The following is a 12,994-nucleotide window of genomic DNA, read 5'->3' on the forward strand; positions in this document are numbered from 1 at the left end:
TGCTGATTGAATGTCTCGAACTTTTGCAGGATCCAGCATGATCTCATTTTCAGACTAAAGATATCCGAAGAACGATATCTCTTTTTGGAGAATGCATACTTCTAACAGTGAAGAGTTAGGCCATTGTCCTGTAATCGCTTGAACATCACCCTCAACCTGTCAAGATGCTGTTCGATGGTTGGGGCATACCCCTGATGGTATCTTGAAAAATGTCAGTCGCGCTCGACACCCCGAAGCTCAGGCAATTGTATTGCCTTATGCCCACATGGGTGAAGAAGGTAGTAGTGGCCCTTGATTCTGGATCCAGCAGCAATTGATCATATCCTTCTTTAAGAACCATCTTTGAGAACGATATTGAACCACTCACTTCTCCTTCAATATCATCCACCATAGGTGTAAGGTGACGTTCACGCCAGATGGCCAAGTTGGGTAGGCGCATGTCAACGCATGCAAATCTGGACATAGCCCGGCTGTTTGGACTTGTGGGCTACCATGACCGGGGGAACCCAAGGTGTTGGGCCTTCCACCCTCTAAATGACGTTCCAGTTTTTTAAAAATTCCTCCTACACCTTCGGTCGAAGCTAGAAAGCCACCCAGCAATGTGGCAGAGCAAGCAGCTGTATTGACTCATCTATGTGGAGGTTAATGAGACGGTTCTTTAGACACCCAATACCTTGGAGTAGTGGTGAGAATTAAGCCACCATATCATCCACACTTCTTAGGTGTATGCTGAAGGCAAACAAGACTAACTGAAGTTGTTTGGCCGTCCAGCAGTTTGGCAACATCCCTGAACCAGCTTTAACGACGTACGCCTTAGCACATATTGAACAGGAGTCCTTTGCAATCTCTGTCGTAAAAACCCCTGCCAGTGTGAGTGGTGTTGATGAGCCATAGTCAAACACTCATGTGGCAGTGGAGCACAGAACAGGATGTATTGGGAGAGTTTTAAGGACAGACTGCATAAGAATGTTGATGGATGCTCCTGTGTTGATTAGGGCTGGGATTTGTGGCCCTAAAAGAGGGCTGTGCACTTTGGAATGCGCCAGAGATGTTCGACAGGCAGCATAGCATGTGTGACATGTATCACCCCTTCTATGTCATCATCATCCATGTCCTCTTCATCATTGTGGGTCACAGGGGTCCACATGACATTTACTGCTTGGGTTTTTGTGCCCTTGGTGGTAGAGAGGAACAGCATACTTTGGCAAACTGGTTTAGTTTGTTGCAGGCAGGAAGAAAATAGTTTCCCCTGGGCAGGGCACAAACTCTGATGATCGGGACCCCCACACTTGTAACACACCCTGGCACTTTTAGCAGGCTTCAGACGGGTCTTTTTTTTTACGCCCCAACCGCTGCCACCACATTGACAGGCTCTGTTTTTACTTGTCACTGTAGAGCTGCTTCCATGTTTGTGGTGCGCACCTTAAACTATTCCTTCAATCGCCCCATCATGAGCATGTCTGCCATGGACATACCTGGGACCTGTAGAATATTTTCCATCCGTTTGACAGATGTGCAGCCCGGTATGAACTGGGCACGAATGTAATGATCTGTGTCGGGCAATGTACAGGTACTTGCCAGGTCCTTTATTCTAGCATAGAAAGTGTCCACTGATGCCTCAGGAAGCTCTCTAGCCTAGCATAGGAAGAACCGTTTGAAAAGTTCACAAAATGCCAGGAAAATGTATAGGTTAGCATAGAGGTTTATTTAATAACACCCCATCCATCAGCTACCAAGGAGTAACTGATTTCAAGAGAACATTGCTAAGAACTGCATTCTAAGTTCCACAGAAGCTTTAGCAACAGAGATGAGGAAGGACACTACACATCTTCTTTCTTATAATAAAAGTTCAACTTTACAATTACATAACATAAAGCATGGAAGTATAAAAGAAAATGATATAGAAAGTAAAACAAAGTTAGTTGCATAATGACAAAACAGTTCAATTCACATAATCCTTAAAATAGACAGGAATTATTTTAATCCGAATACTACTTCGGATATGTGATTCAGAGACATCTAAATAAGAAAACTTACTTTTAAACAAACTCCTATCTACAACAGATTCCTTGATAACAGCAACACAATTCAAATTCCAGATCTTGCCATTCTCTAATTTTACAGAATTCTTAAAACACTTTATGACCCGCATAGGAGCAGAATATTTTGACCAAGATATCGCTCCAACAGGTGCCTTAACTCTAACCACATCACCAACTACAATACTCCTGTCCTTTACCCTTTTTCTTACATCAAAACTGATTTTTTTTTTCCTCTGAACCCTCTCTTCCCTAAGTCTCCAATCTCCAATACTGTTATCTTTCGCCCCTTTGTCCCAGAACATCCAACCAGGAGATAAACTTGTATTTGGTGTTCTTCCCTTAAATAATTCAAATGGAGTCATTTGAGGAGAGAATCTATGTGCCAAAATACACTTCTGTAACTCCTCCTTCCAATCTAATGAACTCACTCGGGAACGTTGTATATTTTCTTTTATAATCCTGTTGAACCTCTCAACAGTTCCATTTGTTTCTGGATGATATACCGATGTTCTTTTATGAACAATCCCACAAGAATTCAAAAATTCAGACATCATGCTTGAACAAAATTGAGGTCCATTATCAGATAAAAGAGTTTTAGGAAACCCCTCTCTTCTAAAAATCTCTTTGAGAAAAGAAATAACACATGATGATGTAACCTCTGATACCAAAGAAACCTTCACCCATCTTGAATATAAGTCAATTAACACAATAAGATACGGAGTTCGATGTTCACCTGAAAGCGGTCCTACAATATCAATTGCAACATCCTCCCAAGGACTATCCGGCAACCTACGACACACCATAGGAGCAGTACGAGAAGTAAGAATTTTATCACTTACTTTACATTGCAAACATTCTCTCACCTCTCTTTCAATTTCTAGATCCATACCTGGCCACCAGAATGAACTACAAATTATTTCCTTTGTTTTCACAATACCCAAATGACCTTGATGGGCTTCTTCAATTAATCTTTTTCTTAAAGATCCTGGAGGGATTAATTTCGAACCTCTCAAAAGAATTCCATTCTCCACAGATAACTCATTTACAACCAAATTCCAAACCTTAGATAAAGATTTGTCAAAAACTAAATTCTTCACGATCAAACTAATTATCTTAGAAATTTCTTCATCTTTTCTGATTTCCTCCAACCACTCTTCTTCAAGTATAACCCCAGAAGTCACTTCACATACATTCACCTCATTCTCACCAAATTCTTCCTCTACATCACCTTCTAAAACATCACACACCAAACGTGAAAGACAGTCAGCAGACACATTTTCCACTCCTGGAATATAATCCACACTGAAATTAAACTCCTGCAGACCTATCACCCATTTCCTAATTCGTGAAAAGACAATCCAAACCCTTTACCGTGAAAATTTCATTTAAAGGTTTATGATCTGAACAAACCTTAAATTCCAGACCCCAAAGAAAATTTTTGAACTTCCTGAGAGCCCAAAATATTGCCAAAGCCTCCTTTTCTATAACAGAGTAATTTAACTCTGCACCACGTAAGCTTCTAGAAGGACAAGCAATATGTTTTTACTTTCCACCTCTTTTCTGTTTTAAAACCGCACCTAAGCCTTTTGAACTTGCATCAGTTACCACATAAGTCTCTTCATAAGGAATAAATGCCTGAAGATTAGGTGCATTGACCAAATCCTTCTTAATATCCTCAAATTGTTTTTGACATCCCTCTGACCAATTAAAGTCCTTATTCTTGCCAAGCAAATTCCTTAAATTACTAGATTTACTTGCCAAATTCCTAATAAATTTTCCATAATATTCAACCATACCTAGAAAAGAAACAATCTCCTCTTTGCTTTTAGGAGACGCTAAATTTTGTATTGTATCCACCAATTCCTTCTTTGGTGAAATCCCTAAAGCCGAAATGCTGTGCCCAAGATAATTGACCTCATTCACTGAAAATTTGCATTTCTCAAATTTTAGTGTAAATCCAGCAGATTCCAACCTTCTCAATACCAATCTTAGAGTCCTGTCATGCTCCTCTTGATTATTACCAAAAATCAACAAATCATCTTGGTAACATTTCACAGATCTAATTCCCTTCAAAATAGAAGCCATAACCCTCTGAAAAACTGACGCAGCAGACAAGACCAAACGGCATCCTTTTATACTTAAATGCACCCATTGGAGTGATAAAAGCCGTTAGATCTTGCGACTCCTTTGTCAATTCAATCTGATGATAAGCCTGAGTTAAATCCAAAGTTGTAAATACCTTGGAATCACCCAAAGAAGTTAACGACTCATCTATATTTGGTAATGTAAATGTATCCACAATTACCTCCTTATTCAATGATCTCAAATCACAGCATAATCTTATCTCCCCATTAGGCTTGTTCGCTACAACAACTGGCACCAACCACTCTGTTGCCTCCACACAAGTAATAATATCCTGCTCTTGCAATTTCTTCAACTCTTGTTCTACTTTATTTTGTACAGCTATTGGAATTCTTCTTACTTTGGCAATGACTGGTACAGCATTCTTCTTTAACTTAATACTGTGTTTGTAACCTTTAAGACATCCCAATTCTGGACGAAAAAGCTGAGGAAACTCCTTTACAAAAGAATTAACATCAGATTTTACTTCCTGAATCTGTACCTGAGGATTAGAATTAGGATTTAACATCACTCCCAATAAATCCAATTAAACAATCACCAATTTTTGAAACATACATTTTTCCAGCAATTATATTTTTCTCCATTTCAATAGAAGCGTTAAAAAAAACCAACATACTTATAGGAGAACCACCATACCCCCCTGGATTCACATCCATTTTAAATAGTTTATTTTTCATTTGAAAACATTTTTCAAAAATGTCCTTTGAAATGATAGATATATGTGAACAGGAATCAAATTTAATTTCCAACACAATACCATCAATCTTTACTTTTCCAATAGGAAGGACTGGTAAGACCAAAAAATCCCGGGGTTGCCTCACGCAACCAGGAACGAAGCGAATTACTCCACCTTTCACGACATCAGGATGTCGAATTAAGGGAGTTAAAAACCAACATCAACAGGGCAATGCGCAGTCTTCGTATACACAGCCAAGTTAAGAACATTCAGTCCTAATTAAGGAGCCTTATAGCTTGCAATAAGAAAATAATTTGGCTCGCCAAAAAAGAAAGGGACGAATCAACATGGGCTAAACTGACATATGATGCAAAAAATAACAACATGGCCAGGTTTTGGCAGACCATTCAAATCCTAGAGAATCCATCCCCTCTAGGAATTAGCTCATATATAACAAGGACATCTGGGCAAAGTTCCTACTGAATCACTTCAACTCAGAAGCTGCTGAATCCCCGGTAGCCTTACCGGAGCTCAAAAGTGACCAACAACAATCAAGGTCTGAAGGACTGGTCCTTCCTATCGTCCTCACAACTAAGCAGCTCGGGGGCAGAATCAAGAAAGGATGCAAAGACGGAGCTCCAGGCCCCAACGGTCTTCCGCCAATCATATTTAAACAGGATCCGATCTACTGCGTTAAAGCAGTCTTCCCCCTTTATAACTACATCCTAGAAAGTGATAGAGTTCCTGACTTCTGGAAAGGATCAATCATTTCTCCTATCCACAAAAAGGGCACCATGTCAGACCCAAAAAATTATTGGCTCATCGCTTTAATAGACATTGAAGCCATATTCTATGCAGGGCTCTTATTAAATGAACCTACAATTTGGGCTCAGGAAAAAACCTAATTCCAATCAATCAAACTGTTTTTCAGGAAGGTCTGGGGACTACAACAAATATTCTCGCCCTTTCTCTTTTGTCTGAAGCCGCCAAAACAATCAATAAACCGCTATTCGTCTGCTTTATCGATTATAATAAACAAAACATGTAGCCAGACAGGTTTAGTTTTTTAACTTTGAATCACACCCAGCCAATCAGTTCTGGGGGATCAACTATTTTATTTTAGTCTTTTTATCTATTTTTTAGAAAAACATTTTTTCACTGAGTTTTTTGTATGTCGTCAAAAGAAACGGTTATCAAACAATAAAGAATACACACAAACAAAAAAATGTGCAATAAATATACAAGTGTTCAATATATACAAAATCAATACTGTAATTTTAGAGAAACACCAACAACAATTTGATAAAATGCCTAACAATTGTTTTTCACTAGGAACCAGTCCTTTATATTAAGTACAAGAAGCCAGGCGGACAACACAGTTCGTAGGTACTGCCTGCCTGTCTTACTATGCCAGGGATTTAGATAATTGATTCTGGGGTTGCACTCCTAGGAATGAAAAGTGTGGTAATGTTTTGATGGCCCTAGTTGCCCCCTTCTTCTTTATCCCGGACTTGGGGTCAATGCGTTTCGAACCACAATATAGTTTTGGGTTCTCCTCAGGATACGAAATGGAGGGAGCCAATACTGTAAACAATAATAATAGTGGAAGTTGGTGTCTGTATTGTGTTCACATTTTTAATAAACTCTCAGACTCTGTGGGTGGTGTGAATAAATACCTGTACTTGGCACTTGTAAGCCACTCGTGAGTCACTTCAGATAGACGATTGCCTCTCAAGTATACAGGTTCTGTGAACGGACAAGAATGGGAGTGAGAACCCATTGTTGAGACTATTACTGCAACGTGCTTCAAATATGGCTGTGAGTAGCCGCTACCAACGAGCATACCTTAAACTTGGGCGGCGTGGCATATAAATTCAGGGAGAGCCGGCCGTTCATCGGTCCGGAGTTCTTGGGAGCGGCTTTTCGGTTCGTCGGTTCTGTTCAAATTTTAACCTAGCCGGAAATAACGGGGATTATGTTAGATATCCTGTCTCTCGTTCCGAATGCGGGTAAATATAAACTGAATTAAACATATGTACTCACTCGTCCCCATCGAGTTCCAACGGAGCTAATTGTTGCTTTTGCGTCACTGGCACTAAAAAGAAACTTCTTCACATTTGAGGACGAGTTGTTCCTGCAGGTGAAAGGCTCAGTGATGGGCCGTCCTTTTGCCCCCGAAATGGCTATTCTGTTTAAGGGGCAATACGAAGAAAAATTTGTATATAACAACAATCCATACCAAGCACACATCCGGCAGTGGCTACGATATATAGACGACGTGTGGTGCATCTGGAATGGGACACAGCAATCGTTGGAAGAATTTCATGTATGGCTCAATAATCGCAGTCCGGACATCAAGTTCAGTCTAAAGCACTATCATTCTTAGATGTGGAAGTCAAGGCCACACCTGATGGGTTGGCATGTTTTCTGTTTCAGAAAAAGACGGATAAAAATAACACCCTTCACTTCAAACGCTATCATCCCCGGAGTCTCAAGAATAATCTTCCCTACGGACAATTCCTCAGGGTAAGACGAAATTGTTCCAGACTCCAAGATTTTGCACTGGTCAAGAAACTTCAGGAAAGAGGCTATCCACGTAAGCTCCTGAAACACTCTATGAAAAGGGCCAGATGGACGCCAAGGGAGCATCTACTTGAGAAGAGACAAAGGACACCTACGCAGCGGATGGTGTGTGCATCCACTTTTGGACCTCAAACACACCCCCTGCAGAAAATTATTCATAACTGCTGGCATTTAGTGGAAGAAGTAATGCCTGACGTCGGATCACCTTTGTTTGCCTTAAAAAAAAAAAAAAAACAGGAGTATAGGGCAGCAGATTACATCTACACGACCTCCAAGAAAAAGAGACACCCAGAGCACCATCTTTGGAATGAATCCAGTCAAGGGACACCGGAAATGTGGCACCTATTCCGTGTGTAACCTTACAATGGAAGGCTCTCTGTTCACGGATGGAAAGAAATTCTAGCGTCATGAGGAACATACGAACTGCAAGACTAAGTACGCAGTGTATGCGATCCAATGTCCATGCAAAAAGGTGTACATCGGAAAATCAACACAGGAGGTGCGACAAAGGATCATTCAATATCGTTCAAAAATTAACAACAAAATCCTTACAGCACCACTGGTGTCTCATTTTTTACACCACAACCATACGGTGAATGATTTGAAATGGACCGTACTGTCAGTGATTAAAGTCGGTGGGGGTGGTGACCCAGAAATACGCTTGTCTCAAAAGGAAGCATACCTCATACTGAAATTTGATACAGCTAATTCCGGACTGAACGAACTGTCTGAATCAAGCAATCTCTAAGCCATTTAGCATCCTGTTTATAATAAATTGTAATTTAAATTGGCAAGGTTCCTGCCAGTGCCAGTTCTCTTTACTAACGATGCCGTTTTAGCGCTAGTGTCTGTGACGGGTTCTTGTGACGACCGCTCGCACTGCTACGTCGGACTACGAGTACCATCCTTCCCTGCCGTGCGAAAAACATGCGGGCCCTTTAATTCCTGTGAGTCTGCTTGCGGCGTGCTAACGCCAGAAGCCGTATGCGAGCAAGCGGAGCAGTTCACTTAACGAACAAATGAGTACATATGTTTAGTTCAGATTATATTTACCCGCATTCGGAACGAGAGACAGGTTATCTAACATAATCCCCGTTATTTCCGGCTGGGTTAAAATTTGAACAGAACCGACGAACCGAAAAGTCGCTCCCAAGAACTCCGGACCGATGAACGGCCGGCTATCCCTGAATTGATATGCCACTCCGCCCAAGTTTAAGGTATGCTCGCCGGTAGCGGCGACTCACAGCCATATTTGAAGCACGTTGCAGTAATAGTCTCAACAATGGGTTCTCACTCCCATTCTTGTCCGTTCACAGGACCTGTATACTTGCGAGGCAATCGTCTATCTGAAGTGACTCACGAGTGGCTTACAAGTGCCAAGTACAGGTATTTATTCACACCACTCACAGAGTCTGAGAGTTTATTAAAAATGTGAACACAATACTGACACCAACTTCCACTATTATTATTGTTTACAGTATTGGCTCCTTCCAGTCCGTGTCCTGAGGAGAACCCAAAACTACATTGTGGTTCGAAACGTGATGACCCCAAGCCCGGGATAAAGAAGAAGGGTGCAACTAGGGCCATCAAAACATTACCACACTTTTCATCCCTAGGAGTGCAACCCCAGAATCCATTATCTAAATCCCTGGCTTAGTAAAACAGGCAGGCAGTACCTACATACTGTGTTGTCCGCCTGGCTTCTTGTACTTAATATAAAGGACTGGTAGTGAAAAACAATTGTTAGGCATTTTATCAAATTGTTGTTGGTGTTTCTCTAAACTTACAGTATTGATTTTGTATATATTGAACACTTGTAAATTTATTGCAAATTTTTTTGTTTGTATGTATTCTTTATTGTTTGATAACCGTTTCTTTTGACGACATACAAAAAACTCAGTGAAAAAATGTTTTTCTAAAAAATAGATAAAAAGACTAAAATAAAATAGTTGATCCCCCAGAACTGATTGGCTGGGTGTGATTCAAAGTTAAAAAACTAAACCTGTCTGGCTACTTGTTTTGTTTATTGTATTGGAGTGGTCTAAGCCAGTCAGAGATAGGACTCAAACATCTTTGTCGCCCTTATCGATTATAAGGCAGCTTTCGATAGCATTGACAGGGGGCTACTTTGGGCCAAACTAGCGAGGTGGGGAATCCTTACAAATCTTCGAAACCAGCTAATCCTGCTTCATTCTGAAACTTGGGTCCAGATTAAAATTGGAGCGGGCTATACCCTGTCTAGGAAAATTCCTACTACCAAAGGGCTGAAGCAGGGTTGTGTCTTGGCCCCAACCTTGTTCAACCTTTTTGTCTCTGATCTCTCCACCGACCTGGACAACTGCAACCATCATGACCCGAACCTGGGGGGCTTAACTCTATTGAACCTCTTGTACGCAGAAGACCTCCTACTAATCAGCCGTACTCCAATCGGCCTCCAGCATCTGATAAACATCACAAGTACCTTCGCTGGAAAAAATGGGCTGACCATAAATCTGGAAAATGTAAAGTAATGGTACTAAACCAGGGTCCTAACGACCCCTATCCACGATGGTCAATGAAAAATCGGCTGCTGGTCCCTGCAGAGGAGTACAAGTATTTGGGAATCATATTTGAGAGAAACGGCTCATTTTCTAAACAGAAAGCCTCCATTAAAGGCAGAGGGACTGTATTGGCAGTTGTTTTAAAAAATATCAAGCAAAAAATAACTGGCCCTAGCCTTCTCCCTTTGCTAGAAGGGCTTCGAGCGCGGCTCCTTCCCTCCATCACTTACGGAAGTGAAGCAATGAGAGGTAGAGATGAAGTCACCATGGACTTAGTGGTTGCTAAGGCCCTAAGAATAATATTCAATCTTCCGCAATTTACCTCACCAGCGCAAATAAGACTAGAATTTGGACTGCTAAAACAGGATATCTCATGGAAAGGGGCCTATGCCAAATGCTGGTTCAAAATAAAGGGGGCCGTGCCAGGCACATTGAACTCATATCTGTGGTTGGAAATCTCATAGAGAAATGATAGCCCAGCGATGAGTTACCTTCAATCAGCAATCAAGCTGCTAGCTTTACAGGACCGATGGGACTCTTGCTTATCCCAGAAAAGCTTCAAGGTCTTGGTAAAGAAATCATTAAAGATTGTATCTCTCGCAGAAGACAAAGCTGCCCTTAGTAGGAGGGTCCGCGGCTGGTTCGTAATTCAGAGCTATGTGTCAACAAAGCCCCAACTATACCTAGGAACAGGTTTGCAAGAACAACAAAAGAACGGTTCCTTCATCTGAGGCTGGGAATCTTACCAGCAAAGCCCCACATTCCTCCATGGAAACGTACAACCTCCTCTAATTGCTGCAGACTGTGTGGAAATCTAAATGAAGGCATAACACATCTACTATGCATCTGCAATGGCTTGAGAGCGGAAAAGAGACAGTTTCTAAAACAGCTCCTGATTGCAGTCAGGTTCGATCTTGTAGGGAGGCGGTAAAGGCCTGTTTTGAGGGCAGAAACATCCGCCTGTCTTGCAGCCTTGTTCGGTTTATGAGGGAAGCAAACGCAAAGTTAAGTCGGGAAGACCCTCAAGTAATCGGTCTTTATCCTATGCCAGCATGCTTATGAGTCAAGGACAACAACCGTCTCTACTAGTGCTTTGATTAAGACCTATGAATACCTCCTTGGTTGCCAAGCTGCCAGCAGTCAGCATGGCCTGGCTTTGAGCTCATTGACTTTGTATTCTCCACAAACATCATTTCTTGGGGTGCATTCATCCACGAGAACAAGCCTTATGCTGATCTATCTTTTTAACCATGAAGAACTATCTTACCTATAAGTTTTTATTCCTTTGTAATTTTATTGAACTACAACATATTTGTAATCTTTTAGCATCTTTTAAAGGAGAAGTTGCATTTTGTGAATTAATGTTTTACTTGTTTGCGAAGGTTTTAATTAATCATGCAATAAAGTAATTACAATCCAATAGGATGATCATTATTTTTTTCTCCTTTACTTGACAAATAACTTCTTTATTTCCTTGTTGAATACCTTCTTTTCCTTGGACTTACAAAATTTCACAAAATGCCCTTTTTTCCCACACCCATGGAATACAAAACTCAAAGCTGAACAAGACTTTGAATTAGCCTTATGACCAGACTTTTCACATCTGTAACACGTTATCGCACTAAACGATGTTTCCCCTTTGATAGAATCTTTCACAACATTCTTTACATCTTTAACCTGACAAACATCCTCCTTGATATCTTTTACAACTGTTTCAGTTTTCCCTTTGTCACCTTTTAACTCATTCACACATTTTAACATATGCTCCACCCTTTTAGCTATACCTACAACCTCCTCTAAAGGTGATTCGTCCTTCAGCCACAATTCCTCTCTGATCTTATCCTCTCTACATTTTAAAACTAATTGATCCCTTAACCGTTCTTCATTTGCTGCTCCAAATTTACAAGTAGAGGACAATTTCCGCAAAGCAGTTAAATATTCCTCTACTGATTCATCCTTGCCTTGCTCCCTTTTTCCAAAATGGTATCTTTCCATAATTGTACTTACACGAGGCAAATAATGTTTATCTAACTGTAATAAACATACTTCATACTCATCCAAACCCCGTTGTTCTTGGGGGGAGATAAATCCGGCAAATTCTCTAACACTTCTTGCCCTTCACCTCCCAAACAATGCATCAAAAGAGAATATTTTCTTTCTGCACTTAAATTAGTGCCACATACTCTTGCATAATGCGCAAAAATCTTCTTCCACTTACTCCATTTTACCTTTGGTTCACCCGGATCACTAAGGAAAAAAGGAGGAGTAGTTACATTCTGCATTCTTCTAACTTTGCAATTATATTCTTAACCAATCTAAACCTACTTCGTACAACCTTGAAGCTAAAAATATTTTCAAATATGGACACAACTCAAATGTATTACGTTTTCACATAAAGCATACAAAATATTATTCTTGCTTAAATTTCAAAGCTACACTTTTAAACCAAGGTAAAACAAAGAAGAATGCCTAAAGTAAAACATAAAATTATACACTTTCACAACCTTTTTGAAGTGATGAACAAAATAATAAAAATTAATACCACAGTCTTCCTAAATATACACCTTCATGTAAGCAATCTTCTTTTACCTTCTTCCAATATACGATTAATAATCCTTCTTCCCAGTTCGTTTTAACTGATTCCAAAATATTCACATATAAGCAAAGATCACTGATGCAAATAAACAGTTATCGCTCTGTCTATGTTCAGTGACATACACACTGCGCTGAGCAATCAGATGTCGCGTTATTTTCTTCAATGTGATGACGTGCACCGTGCGCTGACTCCCCCAGCAGCGTTCTACCACGTCATCATTCGCCACTGACTGCCGACCTGGAAAGATCATAATGACAGCAGACAACCAACGGAGATTACTGCTCTGACTTCCAACTGCCACAAAACAGCATCAATCAACTCCTCCTTCACCGCTACAACAGCATCGGCAATGAGGTATTTTCCACCTTCCCTCCTCAAATTATAATGCACAGCCGCTGGAGAAGTTATAGACTTC

At 40.6% G+C, this 12,994-nt stretch overlaps 1 protein-coding gene across 1 annotated transcript in view; it reads right to left on the reverse strand.

Moving 5' to 3' along the window:
• The window catches only part of LOC144828093 (uncharacterized), a 394,020-nt gene that overhangs the window by 161,537 nt on the left and 219,489 nt on the right, over positions 1–12,994 (reverse strand). The gene's annotated exons all lie outside the window — the stretch shown is intronic.

Source organism: Lissotriton helveticus, chromosome 4_1, assembly GCF_964261635.1.
Source record: "Lissotriton helveticus chromosome 4_1, aLisHel1.1, whole genome shotgun sequence".
In the NCBI taxonomy this organism is placed as follows: domain Eukaryota; kingdom Metazoa; phylum Chordata; class Amphibia; order Caudata; family Salamandridae; genus Lissotriton; species Lissotriton helveticus.